Raw genomic sequence first — 24215 nt, 5'->3', positions numbered from 1 at the left:
AGCATGTTGCACTGCTCCAGCCTCATCAACCACCTCTGGGATAATACGACTCGCCCTGGGATATGTGGCCAGCCTGTGCAAGATCGTGCCATTCTTGTCCCCCCCAACCATAAACTCTTGCCACCGAGGACCTCAAGAGGAGCTTGGCTGCGTCCAGGGATAGATGTCTTATGTCATCCCGAATGTGGCAAGTTGTCGGGCCTGGGCGGCATCCTCTGATGTGGATAATGGCTGCTCCAGGCGGAGCGCCTGCGCTTCCTTGGAAGAGATCTCGCGCAACTCTGATTGCCTCTGGATCTTAAGCTGTCCTTTAGCGACATCTCGTGTGGTCGCCTTCCCCTCCTCGCATAGGGTGCCCGGGAGGCTACAGAGCCCTCATTAGTAGCAAAGTATTGTTTAAGTTCTTTCCCCACAACCTTTTTAAATTCTTTATCTTGGAGAAACCAAGCATTCATCCTCCATGTTTGGTGGGCCGAAGGAGGGGGAGCCCCTGTGCTAAGGAGTTTTGGAGAGTGGTCGGAAATGCCTCTGGGCAAAATACGTACGTCTAGAATCATAGTAGTCAGGCACGGGGATAAAGATCGCATCTATGCGTGCTTGGGTGTGGTGAGCCGCGGTGGTATGTGTGAATTGGGTGCTGCGGTGGTGCCATGTGCGCCTTGCATCGCAGAGCCTCAGGGATTTAGACCAGTTCTTCAGCAGTTTTGCACTCGCTGTTCGGGCAGCAGATGGAGGACCTGTTGTGTCGAGGGCCGGGGCCAAAACTGCATTAAAGTCACCCGCAATAACCATGTTGCCACCAGGCGTATTATTCAACCGGGTAGCAGTGTGTGCAAGTGTGGATGCGAGCATTGAGGGGGGGCATATACAGACATGAGAGTGAGGGGGGAACTAGCCAGCGATCTGCAAACTGTCACAGATGAACCTTGAGGATCACGGATCACTTGGGGGAGGATGAAGGGCAGGGTGCGCCTCAGGATGATGCCCCCCCCTTGTGAGCCCCTGGAGAAACCGGAGTGCCATACTCTATCATAACCATAGAGAGCTAAGAAGGGGCAGCAGTTACCTAAGAGGTGCGTTTCCTGGAGCATGAGGATATCTATGTGGAGACGCTGCGCGTACCTTAGGACCACCGTACGTTTGTGCCGGTACAACAGGCCATTGACATTCCACGACAGCACGTGGAGAGATGCCCTAGGCGAAGTGTTACTGGTCATGGTAGATGTTACCTGGTCCAGGCCAAGTCCCTCCCCCGCTCCCGCCCGGTCCAGGGCGCGCTCCTCAGCCCACAGAGGGCGCTCCTCCGTTGCCCAGGTCCAAGCCTCCGTCGGGCTGTTGAAAAACAATGTCTTGTTTGCGAACACCACTCACAGACGAGCCGGGAAGAGAGCCGATACTGAATGTTAAGTGCCCTCAATTTTTGCTTAACCTCTCCAAAAGAGCGACGCTGGCCCTGGACCTAACAGGTGTAATTTGGGAAGATCATGATAGCGCAATTTTCATGAAGGAGTTGTTGTTGCTTGCGGGCTTCAGACAAGATGGTGTCTCGATCCTTAAAATTAAGAACCCGCATTATGATCGGGTGGGGCGGTGCACCCGGCATTGGTTTGGGGGCCAGGGACCGGTGAGCCCGCTCAATTGCTGACCAAGGGGATAGATAACCCCCGGGGACCCATGACCTCAGCCACTTCTCTAGGAAGTCCACCTCACGACCCTGCTCCACTCCCTCCGGGAAGCCCACCAGGCGGAGGTTGTTGCGTCGGGACCTGTTTCCAGCGTCCTCCACCCGACGGTGCAACTCCTGAGTGTGGGCCAGCGAGCACTGAAACACCTTGCGGAGCCGCGGTGTCGCAAACACCTTGGCTCCACCTCAGGAGAGCCAACCAGCCCAGGACGACAGCGCCAGTCCTCCACCTTCTCATCCCGCTGTATAGGGCAGCAGACTCGGTGCCTGTTGGTCACGCAGGGGAAGCGGCGGTTCGATCAGGATGGGGGGAGCCCGCCACACAAGGAGCTCCCACCACAGGAAAGCGGGGCCGGTCACGGACAGTGGATTGGCAAAGGTTTGGTACTCTGCGCGGCTGCTGCCGCCATCTTAAGGATTTGCACTCGGCGGGTCCGAGATGCCAGATGGGCCCCCCGCTCCAAAATCAGCACCCAACGACCCTGAGGGAGTGGAGTGAGCTTACTGCCCTCTGGATTTATGATGTCACCAATTCCTTTGAATGGTTTCACCAGTTTTTATTGTCCAGAAAAGATATGGGGGCATTCATCTTTTAAAGTTCACAGACCACAGCCCTTTGGTTTGGACCCTTAATGGTGTCAGTAAGGCCCCTGTAAGATTGCTAAGGCTGTTTTTAAAATTACAACTTTGGCATCAAATTAGTACACAGAGACAGAAACTACAGGGCTGGTTGCTTATCTAGAAAGCCATTTTTGGGTAGTTTAGGTGATGGGGATTTGGATGTTCATGAATGTTTGTGGTAGCGGTGTTAGACGCTGCCCATGATGCTGCTTGTGCTGACCCAGGAGTGGTGCAAGTTAACAAGGACATCACAGATGGTCTCCCCTGGGACTGGTGCTTAAGTGCTGAGGTATTTGGTTGTGCTCAAGTGGCGGCAGAGCTAACTATGGCTATGGGTATGGTTATGGGACCCGATTATTTTGTTCTATTTGGTAAACCGAGACCGTACTTGTTAAATATTCACCCAATTTGAGTGGTGATATCCGAATTGCTGGTCTGCCTGAAGTTGTGATGATGCTAACAGTAGCGTGTCTATTAAAAGCGATGGCGTGACTGGTGGAACTATACAGCCAAATAAGAGAAAGTTATCTTCCGACAAAAGTCTTCTTGACTGTGACCAGTAACACTGAAGACTCTTGAGACTCACTGCAGTAATTTCTCCTCTCAGAGCGTTATTGCTGCAGATGGAGTGAAGCCCACAAGTAAGCTCATTACTAAGGTACCAACACAGTTTAATATTTTTCATTTGTTTTAACTGTTTCTCTTTTGCAGCATTTGGAAATGCATTTTCTAGTTTTGTTGCTTTTTGTTTAGTTTTTTAGGTCTCGTCTGACCCAGCGTATGTGCTGGTCTGGCGAGACTTTTAGTGAGGGCTCAAAAAATGCTACCATGACCAGCCTAGAGCTACAGTGCATGTGCGCGGGCGCGTCCTTAGGAACAGAGGCGCCATATGGCAAACCTCGTTATGCTCATTAAGCGCCTGCGATAACTCTCACTTTCGCCCGCAATCACTTTCACGGCACCCCTTTGATGTTCTCGTTCAAAGAACATCAAACATCAAAGAACATGTTTTTGTGTTAATCCTTTGCTGCACCCGTTTGATTTACAACGTGCTTTCTCTTTTCACAAACTCGATTTTGTGTTCCTTTATTTTGAGATGCTTTTAAGTATTACTGTCACAAACACAACCACACACACACAACTACACACACAACTACACATACAACACACACACAACCACACACACAGACACACACAACCACACACACACAACCACACACACACACAACCAACCACACAACCAACCACACACATAACCACACACACACAACCACACACACAACCACACACAACCACACACACCACACCCAACCACACACACAACCACAACCGTACACACACACAACCAACCCCAACCACACACACTCACACACACAACCACAAGCACACACACAATCACACACACAACCACACACACACAACCACACACACAAACACTCAACCACATATACAACCACACACACACAATCACACACAACCACACACACAACCACACACACAACCACATACACACAACCACACACACACAACCACAACCACACAACCACACACAACCACAACCACACACACACAAAGTACACATCATTAAATACGCTAAAATCCATCATAAAACGCATGCACTTATAAAACCCTCCATTGCCCCAATTAGGGTAAAATTATTTGACTAAAACTCATTGAAAAGGGGGGCGTTGCCTAACTGGCGAGCATGGCAGTCTCAGCTTGCTAAAGCTCCGACCAGCCAACTAATATCCTGAAGCAATATCCTGCCCTCGGACGTCCCCTACGCTGTGCCCTGTACCGGAGACCCTCCCAGCGACTGGTGTGTCCTCTGACGCTGGCCGGGGGCCTGGGGGAGGGGCGGCTGCGGCGAACGGGATCCCACGGCCTGAAGCGGCCTAGTAGTGACAGGAGGAGAGAGAGCCGGGGCCTGGATTTGCTGGCTGGGAGCGGAAGCACAGAGGCCGGCGCGGCAGTGGTGGAGCTGCCGGGGTGATGCCGGCCACCTCGCATAGACGTCCCGTGGCTGCCCCGGCTCCCCCAAGAGTCCCGCAGCTAGGGAACTCCTGCTGTGAGCGGCGGTCCCTGGACCAGAGAGGGGTCCTTCCAGGGTACTACCCAGTGGAGCGACAGTGATGGGCGGGGGCTCCAGAGCGGGACCGGCCATATTGGGAACATTAGTTGAGCTGTGGTATGGGGGTGAGTTGGCTGTGGGGTGCAGCGGTGGTCGGGGGCTGCTAGCGGGGGCTGTCTCGCGCCCCCCCCCCGCTTCCCCCCTCTACATCCTCGGAGGGCCTGCCCGAGGGCCATCGGGGGGTTCGGCGGCCGAGCCGGGCCGCGGTGACGGCAGTGGCGCAGTGAAGGTGGGGCAGGGCCCTCCGTAACCTGGACGCCCAGTCTCTCGCCCTGGGCTGCAGGTGGAAGATTAAGTACCCAAGCGAGCGGTGCCACAAGTGCACTGGGGCCCCATCGCGGAGCAGCACGGCGTAGCCCCCAGGAAGTGGAAAGGTGGTCAGGCACCGGCCTTCCCCATATTGACAGTGGTATACTTGAGCCTCGCTGGCCTTGGGGCCATCGGCTGAGCCCGGGGTCTGCGGCGCACGTCGGTGGTCGGGCCGGGCCACGGAGTGGAAGATCAGGGCCTTTGGAGGTGAAGACAGTGGAGTATGGGAGGGCTTGACGCAATAATCTCCGCTTCATGGGATTTCCGGAGGGTTGCGAGGGAGATAGTGTGGAGAGCTTTCTGACACGGTGGCTGGAGAGCTGGCTCCCCCCAGATACCCTCTCCCGATGCTTTGTGGTGGAGGGCGCTCACAGGGCCCTCATGCAGAAGCCCCCTCAAGGTGCCGTCCCCGGACGATCATCGCCAAATTCTTGAACTATATGTACCGCGATACTATCCTGAAGAGGAGTCTCTTACATGCGACAACGCCAAGATCCTCATCTTTCCAGACTACACGCGCCTGGTGCAGCAGCAGAGGCAATCCTTCTTAGCGGCCAAGGCTCGCCTTTGACAATTGAAGATCCAGTATGCGCTGCTGTATCCAGCCCACCTGAGAGTGATATATAGGTCCTGCACTTTGTTCTTTGACTCGCCGGAGGAGGTCTTTACGTGGACGGATGAAACTGTACGGGTGCGGGTTCACACAGCGCCTGGCCGAGACTCGGATTCATTGTCAAATGAAGCGGCACGGAAGGGACAACGGGGTCAGTGGCGGGGCAGCAGGAGATCGAGGTCCAGGCGGAGATCGCTGTCTGATTCAGCCCCCCGAGACAGGCTTCAGCGGACTGATTAATCGGCTCTGTGGGGACTGATATCCTGGTGGTTATATATCTTGACGTCCGAATGGGCACATGTGTAGGGCTTGGTTCCCGGTCACGTAGTGGTGGGCGGGAAGGGGTGAGGCCCAGAGGGGTATGGGTGGTCAGTTGGGGATCCATTGGAAGGGTTGGTACCAGTCCCCTGTTGGGGATTAGGCTCCTATCTGACAGCGACAGATGCTTCCATGTTTGGGAGGTAGGGGAGGGGTAGGGAGGGTTTCTTCAGTTTTTTTGATTGCGCATTCACACCCATTATCTGGAACCTTGGCTTTAGCTTGGAGAACACGTATGTTTTCTGTAAGAATATCTGTTTATTTTACATGCCTGATACGGAGGTTGAATGGCGGATGACCCCTGGGTCCATACATGTGGTCAGTTGGAACGTCAGGGGGGCCTTAGACAAGGTGAAGCGGGGAGCTCTTTCAGTATGCTTAGAGGGCTGGGGCCGAAGTGCTCCTGCTGCAGGAAACACACCTCATGGGTACCAAAGCCTTATACCTCCAACGTTATGGATATGTTCAGAAGTTTCACTCGGGGTTCACGAGAGGCTCCCGTGGAGTGGCTGTGTTGATCCATCGCAGGGTCCAGTATGAGCACGAGAGAATTTGGTCTGACACGCAGGGACGGTATGTTTTCGTACAGGTCACGATTGGGGGAGAGGTTGTGATCCTAGGTAGTGTATATGCACCGCCACCATTACAGTGGTCCCTAGTGGAACGGCTACTAACACTGTGGGGGGGATATGCCAGATGTGCTTTCTTTGGTAGGGGGCGATTGGAATGATGTCATGGACCGGCATTGGGATAAATGGAGGAGTGAAGGGAAGGCGGGAGTGGGAGGAACCCCCACCAAGTTGCATTCCCTGGCTGCCAGGTTATACTGGACAGACGTCTGGAGACACATTCAGGGTCCTTGCAGGGAATACACATACTTTTCCTCGACACATGATTCGTTCTTGAGACTCAATTACATATTTCTCCCTAGGATGATGGTACACAGAGCACTGTCAGCAAACATTATGCCTAAAGCCCTGTCTGATCATTCACCCGTTGCACTCAAGGTTCGGATTGGCCCTGGAAGGCACCCTCTTAGATGGCGCATGTCGGGGTGGCAGCTGCAAAAAGAGGAATATAGGGAACACCTGGCCAAGGAGATAGATAATTACCTGGTTGCGAATGTAGGGTCAGTTGAGTCACCGGCTGTGCTCTGGGAGGCAATGAAACCCACGTTGTGGGGGTTGGATATTTCCTGGTGTGTGGACGCGCGGAGGGAAAGGCAGAGGGACCTGGTGCGTAGGGAGGCGGATATTAAGGGAACTGGAGCGAAGGGGCAGGGAGGTGGATGGGGGACCGGCCAGGAGACAGTTGGTGTTAGCTCAACAGCAGTACGCGGCACTCTTGCTAGATGAGGCTCGTCAGGCGTGGCTGGCAAAGCGCAGTAGGGTCTGTCGATGGGGGGATAAAATCGAGCAAAATGCTTCACCGTCTGTGCCAAGGTTCATTTCATGCCCAGCCCTTACCACGGGTCGTGGACCTGGCGAGGGAGCCGATATTAGAACCCTCTGCTATTGCCGCAAGCTTTGCGGCGTACTTTGAGGACCTAAACTCTCCCAAAGAGTGCCTTGGGGAAGCGTTTATTGTGAAATTTATTGACGATCTTCCGCCTAAGACGGTTTCGGATGAGGTGCGAGAGCACTTGGATCGGCCTTTGTCGGATGATGAACTCGGTGTGGCCCTGGGAGTATTAAATCCGGGAAAGGCCCCGGGTCCGAATGGGTTTCCCTCCGAATATTTTAAAAGTTTTTTTTCGCAGTTGGCCCTACACTTTCGGCCGGTGGTGGAGGAGGCGCGGGAGGATGGATTGCTTCCCCTGGACTGGAGGCATGCGGAGATAGTGGTATTCCACAAACCAGGTAGACCTACGGAGCAGCATGCATCATATCGCCCCATCTCCCTCCTCAATATCGAGGCAAAGGTGTTGGCCAAGGCTTTGGCTAACCGACTTAAGCCGCACATCACGACTATAGTCCATCCGGACCAGACAGGGTTCATGCCTCAGAGAGCGACCCGCCACAATATTATGCGTGCGCACGTAGCTATGTCTGCCCATGGGCGGCTCGGGGAGTTGGCGGCGCTACTGCTGGCAGACATTACAGGGCCTTCGATTCTCTGAGTTTGGTGTACCTGTTCGCATTGCTGCGGAGGCTCAATCTGGGACCGTGGTTTTTGGCTTATCTGCAGCTGTTATATACTACCTTAACGGCTTCGGTGCGGGTGGGGGGGCGATTCTCGTTCTTTCCTATCCGGAGGCATACCCGCCAGGGCTGCCCCCCTTCCCCCTTCCTTTTTGCGCACGCTATGGAGCCATTGGCGGCCTGGGTGTGAATAGATGCTCAGCTTAAAAGGTTTCGATGGGCACCAGGACTTACAGATAAGATAGCATTATACACGGACGACGTGCTGTTCTTTCTTACAGACTTGGATAGATTGGGGCCGCGATTATTGCGCATTCCCCAGATTTTCGGTGAGACCTCGGGGCTATATATGAATCCACATAAATCCACACTCTGAGTCCTGGGGGGTGGTTCTGGGGTGGGGAAATGGGCATCGGCCCTAGAATTGGCGACAGGGGGGATGAAGTACTTGGGGTCTTTTTTTGTCCGATGTCCCGGCGGTAGCCAGGGAGCGTAATTTGGCCCCGGTCTGGGATCGTACTAAAGAGGATCTCAAGGTTTGGTCTCGCATGCCCCTGGGCGGATTTTTATGTGGTGGAGGCGCGGTTAGGGTGGCCCTGTGCACATGCTTCCTATCTATGCACACAAGGGGACTAGCTACATCGGATGTCCTCTCCTACTACCAAGCTGCACACTTGCTGGTTCCTAACGAATGGTGGTACGGAGATAGGAAAGACCCGGCTTATGCGGTTGAGCGGCAGCTCATGGTCAGTCACTCTTTACATACGTTATTGTACTCCGCACCACGTCTTAAGACTCTGCCCCCGGCTACACAGGTTGTGTTTCATATTTGGAGGCAGGCCCAGCGCAGGATGGGGTGGTGGAATGTTCTGACTAGAGAGACTGCTCTTTGGGGTAATGGACGCTTACCCCAGCTTGCTGCCCTGCAAGGCTTTAGGGGATGGTATTCCTTTGGCATCTCAGTTCTGGGGGATGTGATGTCCGATGTAACGCTTAAATCATTTCAAGATCTGCGAGATGAGTACGCCATGCCACGTTCCCAGTTTTTTAGATACCTCCAGTTTCAGCAGGCGCTGGCGCCTTGTTTGGAGGGCCTGTAATCTCTCCCCGACTTCAGCCCCATCGAGGCTAAGGTCTTTATGGGGGAGCTGCCAGACCACAAGATTTCCCGCAAATATCAGACACTGATCATTCACTGTTCCGCAACTTTACAGCGGCTAAAGACGGCTTGGGAGGAGGATGTAGGGAACCTAGAGGAGGAGGATTAGGCTGAGGCACTAGCGAGTCCGTGGGGGGTGGCAATAGACACGCGATTGCGCCTGATTCAATTTAAATACTTACATCGGGTGTACTTCACCAGGGTGCGATTGTGGGGAGCAGGAATGATTGTATCCCGAGTGTCTTCGATGTGGCTCAGAAGAGGGCACCTTTTTGCACACAGTCTGGAGCTGTCTTTCGTTACACAGGTTCTGGGTCGGGGTGTTTTTCTGCTATCAGAAGTGCTGGGTTGGGAGCTTCTGCGCACGCCGTGTTTGGCGCTGTTACATGTCCTGGTGGGGGTAGGGAATAATAGATATAAGCGACACCTATTGTTGCTTGGTCTAACCTTGGCAAAGAGGGATATAGCGAGGGCGTGGAAGGCACCCCAGGCCCCGTCGCTGACCGCATGGAGAAATGGGTTAGTTTTCTGCATGGGCCTTGAACAGCCGATCTTTACTGCCAGGGGGTGTCCCCGTAAACATTATAAGATTTGGAAACGATGGGCAGATTACCGGGGACTAGACTTGGATCTGCCGTTGCAGCGAGATGGCCCTCCGACAGGTTAATGAGTGTGAAGAAGATGGGACCTGGCAGGGGGGAGGAGGGGGGGTTTGTATGTACTTCCAGTGTACTGCTATGTATTTCCGAGGGGGTGTGGGTGCGCCCGGGGTGAGGTGGGACGGGGTGTTTTTGTTAGTTTCTTCAATATAAAAAGTCACTGTCATCTGCTACTGTGCATTGGATGTGTGCAGCTGTCTCCTGGGCTTCGGAGCTCTTCAATATGTGTGTAATATCATATTTCTTAAATATCGGTTTTAAAAACATAATGTGTACATCAAGAAACTTCAGCTAATCTAATAAAATATGTAACAAGTCGCATGAGGTACCCACAGTGCAAATGCATCTTCCCGTCTTATCAATCATTGAGCTTTTTACCACATTATTTCCATAACAGGGGTTCACCCCGATTCTTAACCTGAAAACCTCTCTTTGTAATTGACAATCGGGTAACCTATCAATGTAGGGAAAACATTGTTCATTTTTCCATGTGTCAATCATAAAGAGCACTGAGATCTTATTAGCAAGGTAATTTTGGTCCTGTGCCATAGATATTTCCTTCCCCAACATTTTAAGTACTTTTTTTATCAATACTTATCATATAGGTCAGTGTTTCCCAAACTGTGGTCTGCGGACCCCCAGGGGTCCTTGACACATTCCCAGGGGGTCCGCAGGCAGCAGTTTTAAAAGCACTTCAAAGTACCTTGTATAATTAGCAGTTTTCGAGCAACAATAAAAGTGTCAAGATAACACCAGTGATTAATGTACCTGCTGGAGAGAGGAGAGTTTTGTCCAGTGGCAGCTTCAACTTATCTAATGTAGCACAGCGGGTTAATATGCCTACTGCAAAGAACATGTACCATGCATTTAATTTCTTTTAAATTTCATGTGCATAGGTCAGTCGGTTACTTACTGCTTTTGTCAGTAACTTATTTTTCTTCCCAGATTGTCGTATCCTGGTGCATAATAAGGTCTTCATTTACTATTCTTTAAAAGCTAATTAACTTCAATATGTAATGATACAGTGTTGTAGACTGCACCATTGTTTCCCAAAAACTTTTGGGGGAGAGCATTCCAAAGCCCCCTCTGTAGTGGCCAGGCTCACTCATTGCACTTGGTATGCACCGTATGGGGACTGGTCTGAAAACATTTTCCAGGGCTGCTTTGGGTTTCCAGGCTGGCCCTGGCAGGAGCAGGAGCCTTGTACTGCAAAAAAAAAACAGCCATGTAAAAGTTTGTCACTGGGATGCACACCAATCTTCCCATTAAATTATTTAGTTTTTTGCAAATTCTTTCAATATAAAATTTTAAGAAGGATATTTACAACAGAAGTGGAGGAGCGCGTCGTTAGCTTCCTTGGCTTAATGACACGGTCCACCACTTCGGAAACGTAGGGCTGCACCATATTTACAAGAATATGGTGCAGCCCTGCGTTTCCCCCTGTGCTGGCGCTACACTTAGCAGGGTAGCGCCAATGCAGGCACCCTAGCACCATAGTGCAAGTGTGACTGCATGCAGGGGAAGATTGTTTATGTACAGGAAGATCCTCCTTCCTGAACGTAAAAAACCCAAGGCGTTTTGCTTTTTCCATGTGTACTGCATAAGGCAGCCACATGGAAAAAGCAAAATCGAGGAGAAATAAAGCATTTCTCCTTGTTTCGTCAAGTTAAGTCCAGGTGTTTTCCTGGATTTAATTTTGGCGCAGCCTCCTATTTACCCTGCCCTTGTAAATAGGAGGCAGCGTTAAAAAATCAATGGGTGTTGCAGTGGAACGCCCATCGCAACACCCACTGCCCACCTCTTTCACGTTAAGTATTGCATGAAAAGGGGTCTTATTTGCAAAGGGCGCGCGACCTCGGACCTGGGGATCTGGGTTCGAGTCTCGGTAACGACGCCAAAACCTCCTGTGATTCTGGGCAAATCACTTAATCTCCCCATGCCTAAAATGAATGTGTGTCCTCATGTAACGTAACTGGTGCTATGTAAAGCGCTCTGATACCCGATTCGGTTAGGGTCTAGTTCGCACTATATAAAACTCTGCAAAAAAAAAAAGCCACAGTAAGTGGCTCAACGCTCCCTTGTACATAAGGCGAAGCCCATATCGCCAGGGGAACATCGCAAAAAGTGACGTTCCCATGGGAATAGGGGCTTGTAAATATGCTTAGTTAGTAAATCGAGTATTTCTTTTGTGTACACCTGTGTTTATTTTGTTCGAATGACTGTTTTAATGTTTGAAATTTAAATCCTACAAATTGCTTGGGGGTCCCCGGCTTCCGGTGGTGAAAAGTGAAAAGTTTGGGAACCACTGGTATAGGTGATGGGGAACAGTTTAAACTTCATCATACCACATAGCATCTTCAGGATCGCCCTAGTCTCTCTTGCCCATTTTAATTCGCTATTCTGTATTTCGTTTTTGCACCACTGTGATATTTTGGTGTTCTCGCCTACTCCTAGGCGTTGCCAGAAGCGGAGTAGGGATATACCGGCTAGAATGCCCCATGAAGTCAGACCTAATGCAAGTCTTACAGCCTGGACCATTGTTGACAAAGGGAGTGTGAATAGGTTTTTTACATTTTTGTCTTCCTCGACATCCCAGTCCTCTTTGCAGCTCAAATATAACAGTTCTGCGCCATACAGAAATTGCGGGGGGTACCATGGCCAAGTAAGCTTTTAGCACTGGTCTATCTGACAATGAGCCATAGGCTTTATTAAACAGTTTCAGGCCGCTAATCGATGCTGAAGTTCTTAATTTTGACGCCTCTAGGTGAGTATACCATTTCATACTTTTTTCAAGCCATAATCCCAAATATCTGTATTCAGTGACCGTTTCTGCTTTCTCTGACCCCATCCACCATGTGAACCCAGGTTTCCTCCGACCAAAGCTCAAGGCTTTAGTCTTGTCCATATTAATCACAAGTTTATTCTTGGTGCAGTAATCCTTAAATATATTTTGTTTCCTTTGCAAGCCAACATCAGTCTGATCCATAATATCCAGATAGTTGGCATAAAGCAAACATGCAATATGCTTACCATCTTGTTTCGCAGGGTCAACGGCAAATCTGCTAGGAACAAGGAAAACAGCAGGGGGGCCAATACACATCCCTGCCGCAACCCATTTCCAATCTCAATCCTCCCAGATAAACTTCCATCTATATCTAAAATTATCTGGGCCCAGTTCTTAGTATGGAGTATTTGAATCAGACTTAACAAATCTTTTGGGACACAGTAGCTAGTTAAGGCCTCCCACAACAGCTCCCGGTCCACCACATCGAAAGCTGCACGGAAGTCCACAAAACAGCATATTAAACTTCCCTGCGTTTCAATCGACTTCTGCGCTATGGCCCAGAGAGCAAAGCAATGGTCAATTGTGGAGTGGCCTGCTTTAAACCCCCCCGGTGTTCTGGGCGTATAATCTGATTATCTGGGCCTGCAGCGCAGGTAAGCCTCAAACTTGCTATAATTTTCTTTATATAGCTTGAGGTAAAGTCTTCTTTTATGTCACCCCTCACCTGTGGCCAAACTGGCATCCTTGAGTCTTCTTGTATAGGCCATTTCCCATATATTTCTCCCAGGTAGCCCACCCATTCATCTTCAGGGACCATACAGTCTAGAGAACCTGCTTTTCTACCCACACTTTCTTGGACTAATTTCCAAAATCCTTTGACATCTCTAGTTTCAATTACCTCCAACATATTTGCCCAGCACTTATCTTTACAGGTTCTTTTTTTGTTCCGAATTAATGTTTTGTATTTTAACCTTAGTAACTGGAGGGACAGAGATAATTCCACATTAAACCTGACCCTTAATCTTCTCGCCTTCTGCCTGATCTGTGCCTTGGCTACCCGGCATTCATCGTCAAACCAGGTGTTCAAATTGTTATACACACTGTCTCCCAGGCCCTGCCTTTCTTAATTTAATTTTTTTCTTTAAGGTGTCCACCAGCTTGCCTTTGGTGGATTCAAACCAGGTAATTCCATTTCTTAATTGAATTTCTTCGACAGGAATAGCCTGCTGGATTTGCTTTAATTTCTCGATATATTCCTCTGTTATACTAGTTGTCAACCGTTTTGGATAATCCACATGTACCTGCAAAACCCTTTCTCTATTTTTGCTTCTTGATAGATGTAATTCTGCCCTCAATGGATAATGGTCGCTACCTTTCATTTTCACCACCTCAAAATTTTTAATTAGCCCAAAGCACCAGGCCTGACAAAACACATAATCTATTGGGCAGAGTTGCATGCCCCTCAAAAAAGTGTGTCCTGCTACCCGATCTGGCTGCATTCTCCCATTCACGCAGACCATGCCCAGTGAACCCATCGGCTGAGTTGGCGAGATCTCTCCCCTTGGGTAAATGGCTACTTCGATATTATAAGATTCTAAAAATTCCTTGTGCCAATTATCCACCCTTTAGGGGTCTAATCTATGATTAAAATCACTGAACACCAATAATATATCCTTCTGATACTTTACGCTAACAGACTCTATATCTTCTTTCAGTTTTCCCAAATTCACCTTCTATTCATTGTCCTTTCCCTTCTGTATATATACATTTATTATACACATTCCATCAAAGCCGGGATCCGACATCTGCAGTAGGACCCTACAGCCTAATGCCCAAATTCTGAACCTTCCTAGCTATCTGTGTGGAAATCAGCGTTAGTTGGCCCCCAATGGCCTCCCCAGAGTATTTTTCTTTGCTGCTTTATAGTGTTGGGCGAAACCTTCTGCAACTAGGGTTGCTAGAGTAGCGTCACACAGCCAAGTCTCCTGCAGGCAGACAATATCATTACTCTTAATGAATTTATCAAAATTATTCTGAGTCGATATTTTCTTGTAGCCATTTATATTCCATGATAGAACTAATAGGCTGTGTGACGACCCATGCCCCTAGTCGATTTCACTCAGGAACCCCTCCTCTTCTTACTCCCTAAATTCTGGGGATGCTAGGACATTAAACCTATTTCCAGCAAATATATCTGTAGTATCTTGCAAATTTGTTTTCAGTTATAGGTATTGCAAGATCCTCCTTCTTATTCCAACTTGAGTTGATTAACCTTATCTGCCGTACCCTAGTCCAGCATGATTCGTAAGGAAGTGCTGCCCCTGGAATTCCTCCCTTCTTACCAATCTAATCCCCTCCTTTTGCAGCTAATTTTTGGCATTTTCTGCAGCGGCTTTCACCAAGGCAGAGTAGAAGAGGAGCTTGGTCACATCACCCCCTTTGCTATTTGTAAAAAACCCTACTTCTCTAATGTCCTCTCTGCCAATGCTGCCGAGGCTTGCACATTTTGACATGGAGAATATAAGTTGTGATCGATTTAGTGGGTTTAATTTCCTGGCTTTTTTCCCGCCTTTGTCTGGGCCGGAAGGTTCTAGGAAACGCCATAAGTCGGGGGTACAATCTTGCCTTATGCCGTGGATGTCTCCCATTAATCTAGCTTCCCTTCTCTTTGTTGGAATGTCTCCCTAATCTTTTTCTTTGGTGGTCTTACTACGTCTAGGATTTCCAGGTCCCAATTGTGTAGTTATCCTCAATTCTGTACCTTTCTCCTCTTTCTCCTTTTTCCGTTTCGTTGTTGGTGCCAGACTACTTTTAGTGATCTTTGATCTTTCTAGCCTATTCCAAGGTTCTTCTCGTTCGGCTATCAGCTTTGCTATACTCCTTTGATCTTTGCGTTAATTCCCTCTCTTGACATTCTTGGTTCTTCCTTTCTCCTTTCACTCTTCTCACCTTCCTTACATGATGTCTTAGTTGTTGTCTTATTCTAAGGGCGACCTCCTCTTCCCTCTTGAGCTCGGGAATCCACTCATGTAATATCTCCTTTCACCCCATTTCCTCACAATCATTGGCTCCTCCTTCTTTAGCTTGGGAGCCCTTAACAAAGCTACCTCTTCATCCTTACCGCCTACCCCCTCCTGTTCCCCACCAATCGGTCTAACTAATGCCGGCATTAACCCTCTGATTTGTGACAACTCGCCCAACATTGCTTTCGACGGCTCCCCCTGGAACATTCTTGGCGAAGAGGACAGCCGTGGATTCAAAGAAACCCCAGAGATGTTAAATATGGCCTGGTTTGGAGAGGCTAGACCAACCTCGCCCATGGACTCAGAGGTTGGGTAGGCCTCGGCACTTGAGTCCTTTTCCGTCACATCCTTCCCCTTGAAATGTCTTCCCAAAAAGTCTTTGATTGAGTTAGACACTGATGAACCACCTTTTGCTATTTTTGGTTTTGCTGATTGCAGTGTTAGTGTCATGGATTGTACATTTCTTGCTACTTGTTTTGTACTTCCAGTTGGCTCACTCATCGCCCCTTTTGATTTACCTACTCCGCTCCCTTCACCTGCCACTGGAATGTTCATCTCATTCTTTTTCCCGTTTTATAGTCTTACGGGTTATTGCTTTGGCCAGTGCCATCGTTTAGATTTCCTTCTTCATTACTCGCACTCTGGTCTCAGGTCACCAATCCTATAGCCTGTTTTAAATGCTACTTCCCTATTCCAATCCTCCGCTGGGATTAGATCACGAGGCCCCTTTTGCCAATACCAATTCAATAACCTGTACCCATGTGACTAGCGCCGTCGCTTTTGGGTTCCTTTTAATGTCCTTGATTATTAAGAAAAACAATTACAGCCCTTCCATATTTTAACCTATGTAGGGCAACTGCTCCTCAATTACCTCTGTTTCACGGTTTGCCGCTGTGCACTCCGCTCTTCCAGCCCCCTGCGACCGTTGGCTAATTGTCTGCTCAGGTGCTGTCACCAACTCGGTGCCTACAGCACTTCTTAGGGCCTGTGTTTTATTTTAAGTCTAATTTTAAGGTTAATGTGCCAGGGTTTCGCGCCTCAAGCTTCTCAGCTAAACTCTGGACCTGCCCCCTGGCCTCCGGCTGCAATTCTCGGCCTCCAGCAGGGCGCCACGGGCCCCTGGATCCTCTTTTCACTCAACGCTCCGCTCGGCGTTCGCTCGGCGTTCAGAAAGAGCGGAGCAGATGCAGGCACAGGATCCCCGGAACAAACGGGCACGCGCACGCAAACACAAACGAATGCGCGTGAGATCCAATACGTCAGCTCCAGGCGTCCGGCGTCCAATGCTTCCTGGAGCTTCCTGGGGCGAGAGCAAGTACGTTTGTGCACGTGGTAACTGGAACAGAGTGTATGGGGAAGGAATATGATCAGCTCTCTATGCCTCAGTACCTTGTCCCAAATATTTAGTGTTAGGGCCAACGGAGTACTGCTGTGTGCAGACTCTATAGCTGGCAGCACCCTGGAGTATGTATGTATAAATCAGATTATGTTGGAAGTAACCTGCAATATAGTGGCAGGCAGCACCCTGCCAACAAGTAGGATTTCTCATAGTATTCTATTTCCTGGCACATTAATGGTGCTAGTCTTTTAACTGGCAGAAGAACAACACTGACCACACATTTTCCTGGGTTTGTCTTTAAAATGACGTACACATTAGGAATGACATTTCGTTCTGCTGGAATAATAACACAAGTTATCTTTCGCTCTGCTATGATGTTGCATAGATTGTTGGCTGCAATGCATTCCATGTTTCATTCAAACATGCGTTCTACAGGGCACATATATGATTTGCTGCTGTAAAGAAATAATGCTCCTGTGTACTGTGGCAGACTCTGAAATATTGAAAAACTTCATGATTTCTCTTTCAGCACTTCATAGTAAAACCTTTCAGTTTTTGACCCATACATTTAGCAGAAACATAACTTAGTACCCATAAAATAGTTGTGATGGGGAACATCCATGTGGGATTAGGATTGGCTCGACCAGAGTGCTTGCTGACTTGGAGGAGTATGGAGTTGGCCACCTTGCCTGGTCCGGTGTGGAACCAAGCCAGCAATGCTTTGCTGCAGCCTCATTTGCCCTGATAGCTGGTCAACAGTTTGAGGAGGAGGAGGTGAAGAGCTCGCTAAGTGTGCCATGAGCCTGGCATTTCAGTACATCCCTGAGAAGTGAGCTTTGAGTCGATGTAGTGTTCCTCTTATACCACGTGCAATTCATCCTTTCCAAAACCACAAGAATTCCTGGGTGTGAAGGGCGGCTGATTCTGATTGGGTGCTTGATAGTTTTCCAGAAACTCATGTTCTTGATTGTTCATGTTTGTCAGTAGTTAAATAAACACGTCCAGGGGTTTTATCTCTTCAGTTGACACAAGCTGCAATAAAAGTTTCTTTCTCGTTACAAAAAAATATGAACGGCTGACGAGCCTCTGTCTGTCAAAGAATAGAAGGGCTGGACAACTGTCATTCATCTCCCTGCTAAGCAGAGCAGTGTCATGCTTCACCCTCACTCAGGCCTCTGATTTTAACTAACATCGCTTAGATCACTGGGACTTTAGAACCCATCCTTTTAATGAGAAAAATAAAACTACAAGTCCCATAAGCAATACTGGTGAAAGGTGTCACGCATGACCTGGGACAACATCCATTTCAGCGCATCCAGTTCCATTTTTTAAGTATTTGACACAATATTGAATTTATAACCTTTGTTTTTTATGGCAATGAGTCACCAGAATACTAAAAACGTGTCTTTTATTTTCAGGGTCAATTAAGTAATGGTCACCAGCTTGGAAGCTCTGTTCATTCTTCAGTATTTGTCATTGATCTCCATGTGTGGCTGGTTTGGGTCTGCTCCTGCATCGTTCCAAAACTCGCACAGGTAAGGAGCTTGTAGCAGCAACATGATAACCCCATACTCGTCTGTAAGAAGTGCGCTCCGAGGCAGGTATCGGATCATTTTTGTGAAACAAGCAAGCGCTAATATCTGCTATGTACATTTGTTAAAATAAAACACAATCATATCACAGTATACTATTCCGGAGGTTCGTCCCAGAGACATTATCTGTAACTGAACGCAGACACCCTAGGAAGCATGTGCTTTTAAGACCAGTTGCGTTCACTCACCTGAAGGTGACATGCTTCATCATTGGGCTATACTCCTCACCAGGCTGATGCTACAATGCCTGGTGGGCACCACCAGAAGAAGTATAACCAGAGGGAAAAGGAGGTACTAAAGACCAGGTCGTCCTCCTAAGGAGACATATGAAAAAATGAGCCCTGATTCTGGGTTCGGAGACCTGTCTCGTGTGGTGGCTAACTACAAAATAAAGTCTAAGTGAAGCCAAAAAAGAAAGAAAAATGTCTTTCTTTTTAGTCCCCTCACTCACCGGGGTTTCCTCACGGTGACATGCTTCATCATTGGGGCCCTCCCAGTTCTCTACGAAAAGGGGCGTGCTGCGACTTGCGAATTACGTAGGAGCACTGTAGTTGTGAAGGACTATGTGTGGTGCAGAAAAAAGTGGAGTGGGTGAATGTGAGTTAAAAATACCGTGCTAGTGGGCCTCAATGTTTTATTTTGCTCCTAGACTGGTATGCTAAAAATGGGGTTATACTGTACACCGACCAATAATGTAGGTAGGTTCAGTATATGGTCAACATGTTTCACGCTACCCCTAGCGTTTTGTCAGGACCATACAGGGGCCAGCCCTGTATTTTGCCACTCCTAGAAACCTAAATTAGGGTTAAGGAATTATTAGGGAAAAAAGTATTTACAGTGAATGACGCTGTTCTACTCAGATACATGCGTAGTTCAGAATACGTACGCGAAACCTTTAGGGCGAAAGTATTGCTCACTGAAGAACCTGTAAGAAAAATTAATAAACAAAGATTAAAAACACCTCTCCCCTTTCTCAGCAGAGATCGGGGTCATTTATGTCCTTCATGATGCACGTTTTGAATACACGTACGTATATATGCACACTCTATATGGTGTTGTTTACACCATATTGGTGCGTGCACGCTTTCAGGTCCGGTGTCTGCTAGATAAATAACACGCGAGGTGATTATAACGTGAAGTGTCTTATGCAAACATCCAGAAGTGACTTAACAAGACAGTGAACACACATTTAACACATAACCAGAGAAATTGCCAAATATTTACATTTGTTGGTGCCTAATAGCACATCATGGTCTCTGAGGGGGGTGGGGTCGCCTCGGTGTGAGCAATGCTGTAAAATTACGGGATTGTAAAAACGCGGTTACATTCTAAAATACCCGAAAGGTTTTTAGGTCGTAGTTATATCAGAGACTCGATTTTCTTTTCTCTGTCATAGGAAATGAGATGGTTCACTTACTTCCTATTCAGCAACGCCGCGCAGTATTACCTAGCTGCTTCCGCTCGGACCGCATCTTAGAATGCGTTCCGCGGGCTCTGTTTTTGTTAATGTTAACTCCCATTTCCGGGTTGAAACTAGACCGTTCTCCCAGAGCGGCCATTTTAGGGGGATGCAAAAGAACCTGGCGAGTTAGTCTTTTTTCACTCTCAATAGGTTCAGCTTTTGCAATAAACAAAAAACAAAAAACAATGATGTCGATGAAATTGGCAGGAGAGGCATGTTGTGAACCTCGTTTTTGTCCAAAATGTCTAAACGACCTCCTCATACACAGCTGGAAAAATGTTAAGAAAAAAATTAACAATTAAAAAATGACTGAAAAGTTATTGAAAAAGGCGACAAATAGAACCGCTCACAGAGTCACTTAATTGATGGCATAGAATCCAAAAATTATGCTGAACATTTTAAAGAACGCCGGGGATTATCTCAGTTACGATTCAAAAAACAGAGGCTGATTCTGGTTGTTCCAAAAGGACTTTACAGGTCCTCTCTGTCCTGTTTAAGGCATACTTCTGTTCTAGTATATACAGTATGCGGTGTTGGTTGTATCACCGATTAAAAGCACCCCAGGGAATATCATCGTTCAGCCCATTTACATCTGTTTGCAATTTGAAAACCCAGCGTTGTTCATGTTCATGAAGGGTTTTTTCAAGGTTATCTTTGCTCTTCACACATTCCAAAACCACCCATCTCAGATCGTTTGGTGTGTGTTTTTTCTATAAAATGGTTAGTCATGCGTGTGGTGGATTTCTTACAGCGAATATTGCTCCTGTGCTCCACAATTCGAGTGCTGACTTTCCTTGAGGTCATTCCTACATAATGTAAGTTGCAGGTACATGTGATCAAATACACCACCCCACTTGTATTGCAAATTGAAAAATTTTGAGTTGCCATGTGGTGTTATTGTTAAATGTGACAGACTTAGTCACTGAAGTCAGGTGGCAAACACTACAATTGTTACATGGGTAGTGACCGTTTGGTAGTGGACGAAGTCTGTTGATGTTCTCCGCTGGTTTTGGTCGAGTATGGACCAGGTAGTTCTTTAAGTTCATTCCTCTCCGATGGCTGAACATCGGTTTTGGGATGTTGAGATCACCACTGTTCAGTATGGTCCAGTGTTTTTTGACAATCTTAGTGACCTGGTTGGATACTTTATCAAAAGTTGTAATGCAGATGGATCTTTCATTTGTTGAGGATTTCTGTATTTTTGGTTCCAAAAGGGCATCCCTGTTATTATTACTTGCCCTTTTACTGGCCTCTTTTATTATCTTCTTTGGGTAATTCCGTTGTTTCAATTTTTTGCTCAATTCCTCAGCTTGCACATGGTAATCCAATTTACTGGAACAATTCCGTCTCAACTGTAGGAATTGTCCAAACGGGAGGTTTTGCTTCAAGTGTCTTGGGTGGAAGCTGTTATAAGTTAAGAGGCAGTTTCTCGAGGTTGGTTTGTGGTGAGTAGTTGTCGATATATTTTACACCTGTTTATTACTTTCCTCCACTTGCAGCATTTCTAAGGACTGAATTTTCCCATTCTCTATCATTTTTATACTATCAGCTTGATTGTTTAGGCATTTATTTTTCATAACAGCTTGTACCTCCGATAGATCCTTATTAAATAGAGGGTAAAAGGGTTTTGTTGGAGACATTTGTTTACCCTCACCTTCACAAAATGATATTTGGTCATGGTTGTCTCCAGTGTTCAATCTCACTATATCTGATGCATTTGTATTTTTTATACTTTTAGAAGCTTTATTTCTTGCTTTCCGTTATTTTTTCCTCTTTCTTTTTGATAGATGAACTTCCGGAGCTACATCTGTCATTGTGGATTATGTCAAGCATAGGTTTATCACTTCTTGATCGTTTGTTTTATCATCTATTTTTTCTTTAACAACAACAGTATTGTCTTTCCATTTTATTGAATCTTTAGAGGGGCAGTCGTTCTTGATGGTTTGAATTCCCACATTAGGAAAATTCCCTTTTACATCGTCAATTATTGTTTTTAAAATATCCGGAATGGTAGCTAGTTTGTTAATTAGTGGGGCACAAATACACTCTGCAAACGTAGATATTGGCTGAGATTGTGCCCTTACTATTAGATTATTTTGCGTTGTTATCTCCTGCTCAATTCCGGTAACAGAGGATGCCATAGCGCTCGAGATCTATTTGGACCTCCTTTTGGTTAGACTGATATGTTAAAGCTTCCAGAGTTAATTGCGAGGTTTTGAAGAATAAACCCCAAATTGCTTCTGCGTATCCACTTCCTGGTACCTGAGTACCTGGGCTATGGGGTTGCCCATTTATGAATGATAGGTCCTTATACTCCTCTTTTTGTGGTCCTTGAAAATCATATCCCTCGTCACAAGAATTAATGAATTGTGGACTACTATTCAAAACGTCTTTTTGATACGGAGTAAGATCCAATTTCAGTGGGGTATTGGCTTCCCTTATGATTTTCACCCCACCATTTAGTTCATTTGGAGCTTCTTGCTCTGAAAGTTTAATTTGGCCCAAATTAGAATGTTCCCCTATACCGTTAGCTTTTCTTTTTTTTTACTTGCACTTCTATTGGCATTGGCTGCCTAGTTGGTAGTAATTGCTGAGTATCTCCCATTGTTAGATTTGTGCATTTTGCGTCCTCTTATTGTGAACGACCAGTAAGTGGAATAGTTAACATCTCTAGGTCCGTTAGTTGACCCCAATGGTTGACTTGGTCCTTAGTTGAATTTGACATTGGTTCGACTTCAGCTTCAGACTCAGGGTGGCCTGGTTCACCTACTTCTTGCTTAGGTGATATAATGTTCGAGGCATGTGGGCTGCTGAATTCATATCTATAGCATAGATCGCCGCCTAGTGTTGGGTCCGGATGATTACACATTGTTGTCCTGGAAGAGTCTTCGAAGTATCACGAGATAGGTGGCTCCTCCCCTGGACTACAGTGCGCATGGGCATCGACTCCATCCTTAGATAGTTTTTTTCCACCATTGGGTTCGGATGTGATTTTGTTAACTCCTGTTCGGAATCGATATTAAACTTTTTTTGAGGCCAAAAGGCCTTCTTCGAACCGTTGGTATTGTTTGCGTTCGGTGCCCGACTCTATTCCAACTCGTCGAGTCGGATATCCGGGGGGTCGTGTGATTCTTCGGGGATCGAGGCCCAGTCGACGCAGCAAGACTTCAACGGCATGGAACGAAGTTCGTTCAAGCACTGTCCCGTGTGTGGTTCCAAGTACCCACACATTGACGTCCATCCAGTGTGCAACAAGTGCCTGTCGCCGGACCACGACAAAGCTAACTGTATGGCCTGTTCCAGGTTTCGATCGAAGAAGACGATCAAGCTTCGGCGCGTAGCGCTCCTCGAGGCCCGGCGATCGGCCCCGGCACCGGTGGACATCTTCGACGACCCAGAAGCAGACGACCAAGAGGTTCAACTGCAGATTTCACCCCCATCGGGGATCGTGGAGTCCGACTACGAAGCGGACGTCGAAGCCCAAGACCTAGAGGAAGTCGTCGACGAGGTAGGGGACGACGACGAGGCCTATGGGGCCATGGAAGATAGCTCGGAGGAAGAGCTATGCCCCGTTCGTACACTTACAAAGGCTCAGGTCGAGGGATCGCCACATGGCCTTACCCAAGACCTTACACCAAGATCCACGGCCCCGCCTTCCGGCCCGGCTACGGACACTTCAGCGGAGCCGCCATTGACGAAATCAAAACCGAAACTGAAACCACCGGTGTCGACGAAAACAAAGATGGCCGAGGCGCCATCGAAACCGAAGACGTCTGCTCCACCATCGACGCCATCGGCTTCGGAGGCCTCGAAGCCAAAGAAAGCTGTCAACCCGGCAAAGGTGCTGAAAGTGGTCAAGGAGCCAAGCTCAAAAAAGGCCGTCGAGTCGGTGTCAAGCAAGGCAGTAAAGCCGAAATCCAAAAAGGCTGTCGAGCCTACATCAGACAAGCCTGTCGAGCCGAAAGCCAAAAGGCCGGTCGAGACAAAGTCGGCCAAGGGCGCAGAGCCGGAGTCTGGGGTCCCGACGCCGAAAGTCAAGGCTGCCGATCCGAAGCCGTCGGCGTCGACGTCTGCGGCCGTGGACAAAGATCGAAGCGCAACGGTCAAGGATGCTCCTGCGCCTCGAACAGACAAACAGAGGTCATCGACGCTCGGGTCTTCCCCTTGGGGCGGATCGAGGTCATCGGTCGGGTCGACGAAACCATCCGCTTCCTTTACGAAGCAGGTCTCGGACTCCCTCAAACGACTTAAGGACAAGGCTTCAGCATCGGAACCGAAGACACCTTCCGCACCGAAGCAAGCTGTCCCACCGCAAAAAACTTCGACGCCGATCCTCTACACGTTACCGCCTAAGGTGGCGCCGAAGGCCTTTGCACCAC

At 48.1% G+C, this 24215-nt stretch overlaps 1 long non-coding RNA gene across 1 annotated transcript in view; it reads left to right on the top strand.

Annotated features, from left to right (window-relative positions):
- LOC144807981 (uncharacterized) overlaps positions 1-24215 on the top strand; it is a 150825-nt gene that overhangs the window by 111097 nt on the left and 15513 nt on the right. The window contains exon 3 of the long non-coding RNA XR_013606548.1: positions 18201-18317. This is a non-coding gene — a long non-coding RNA (uncharacterized LOC144807981). The remainder of the gene's footprint in view (positions 1-18200; positions 18318-24215) is intronic.

Source organism: Lissotriton helveticus, chromosome 1_2 (genome assembly GCF_964261635.1).
Source record: "Lissotriton helveticus chromosome 1_2, aLisHel1.1, whole genome shotgun sequence".
In the NCBI taxonomy this organism is placed as follows: domain Eukaryota; kingdom Metazoa; phylum Chordata; class Amphibia; order Caudata; family Salamandridae; genus Lissotriton; species Lissotriton helveticus.
The sequence above is the reverse complement of the archived record's forward strand: the minus strand, read 5'-3'. Positions and strand labels throughout refer to the sequence as shown.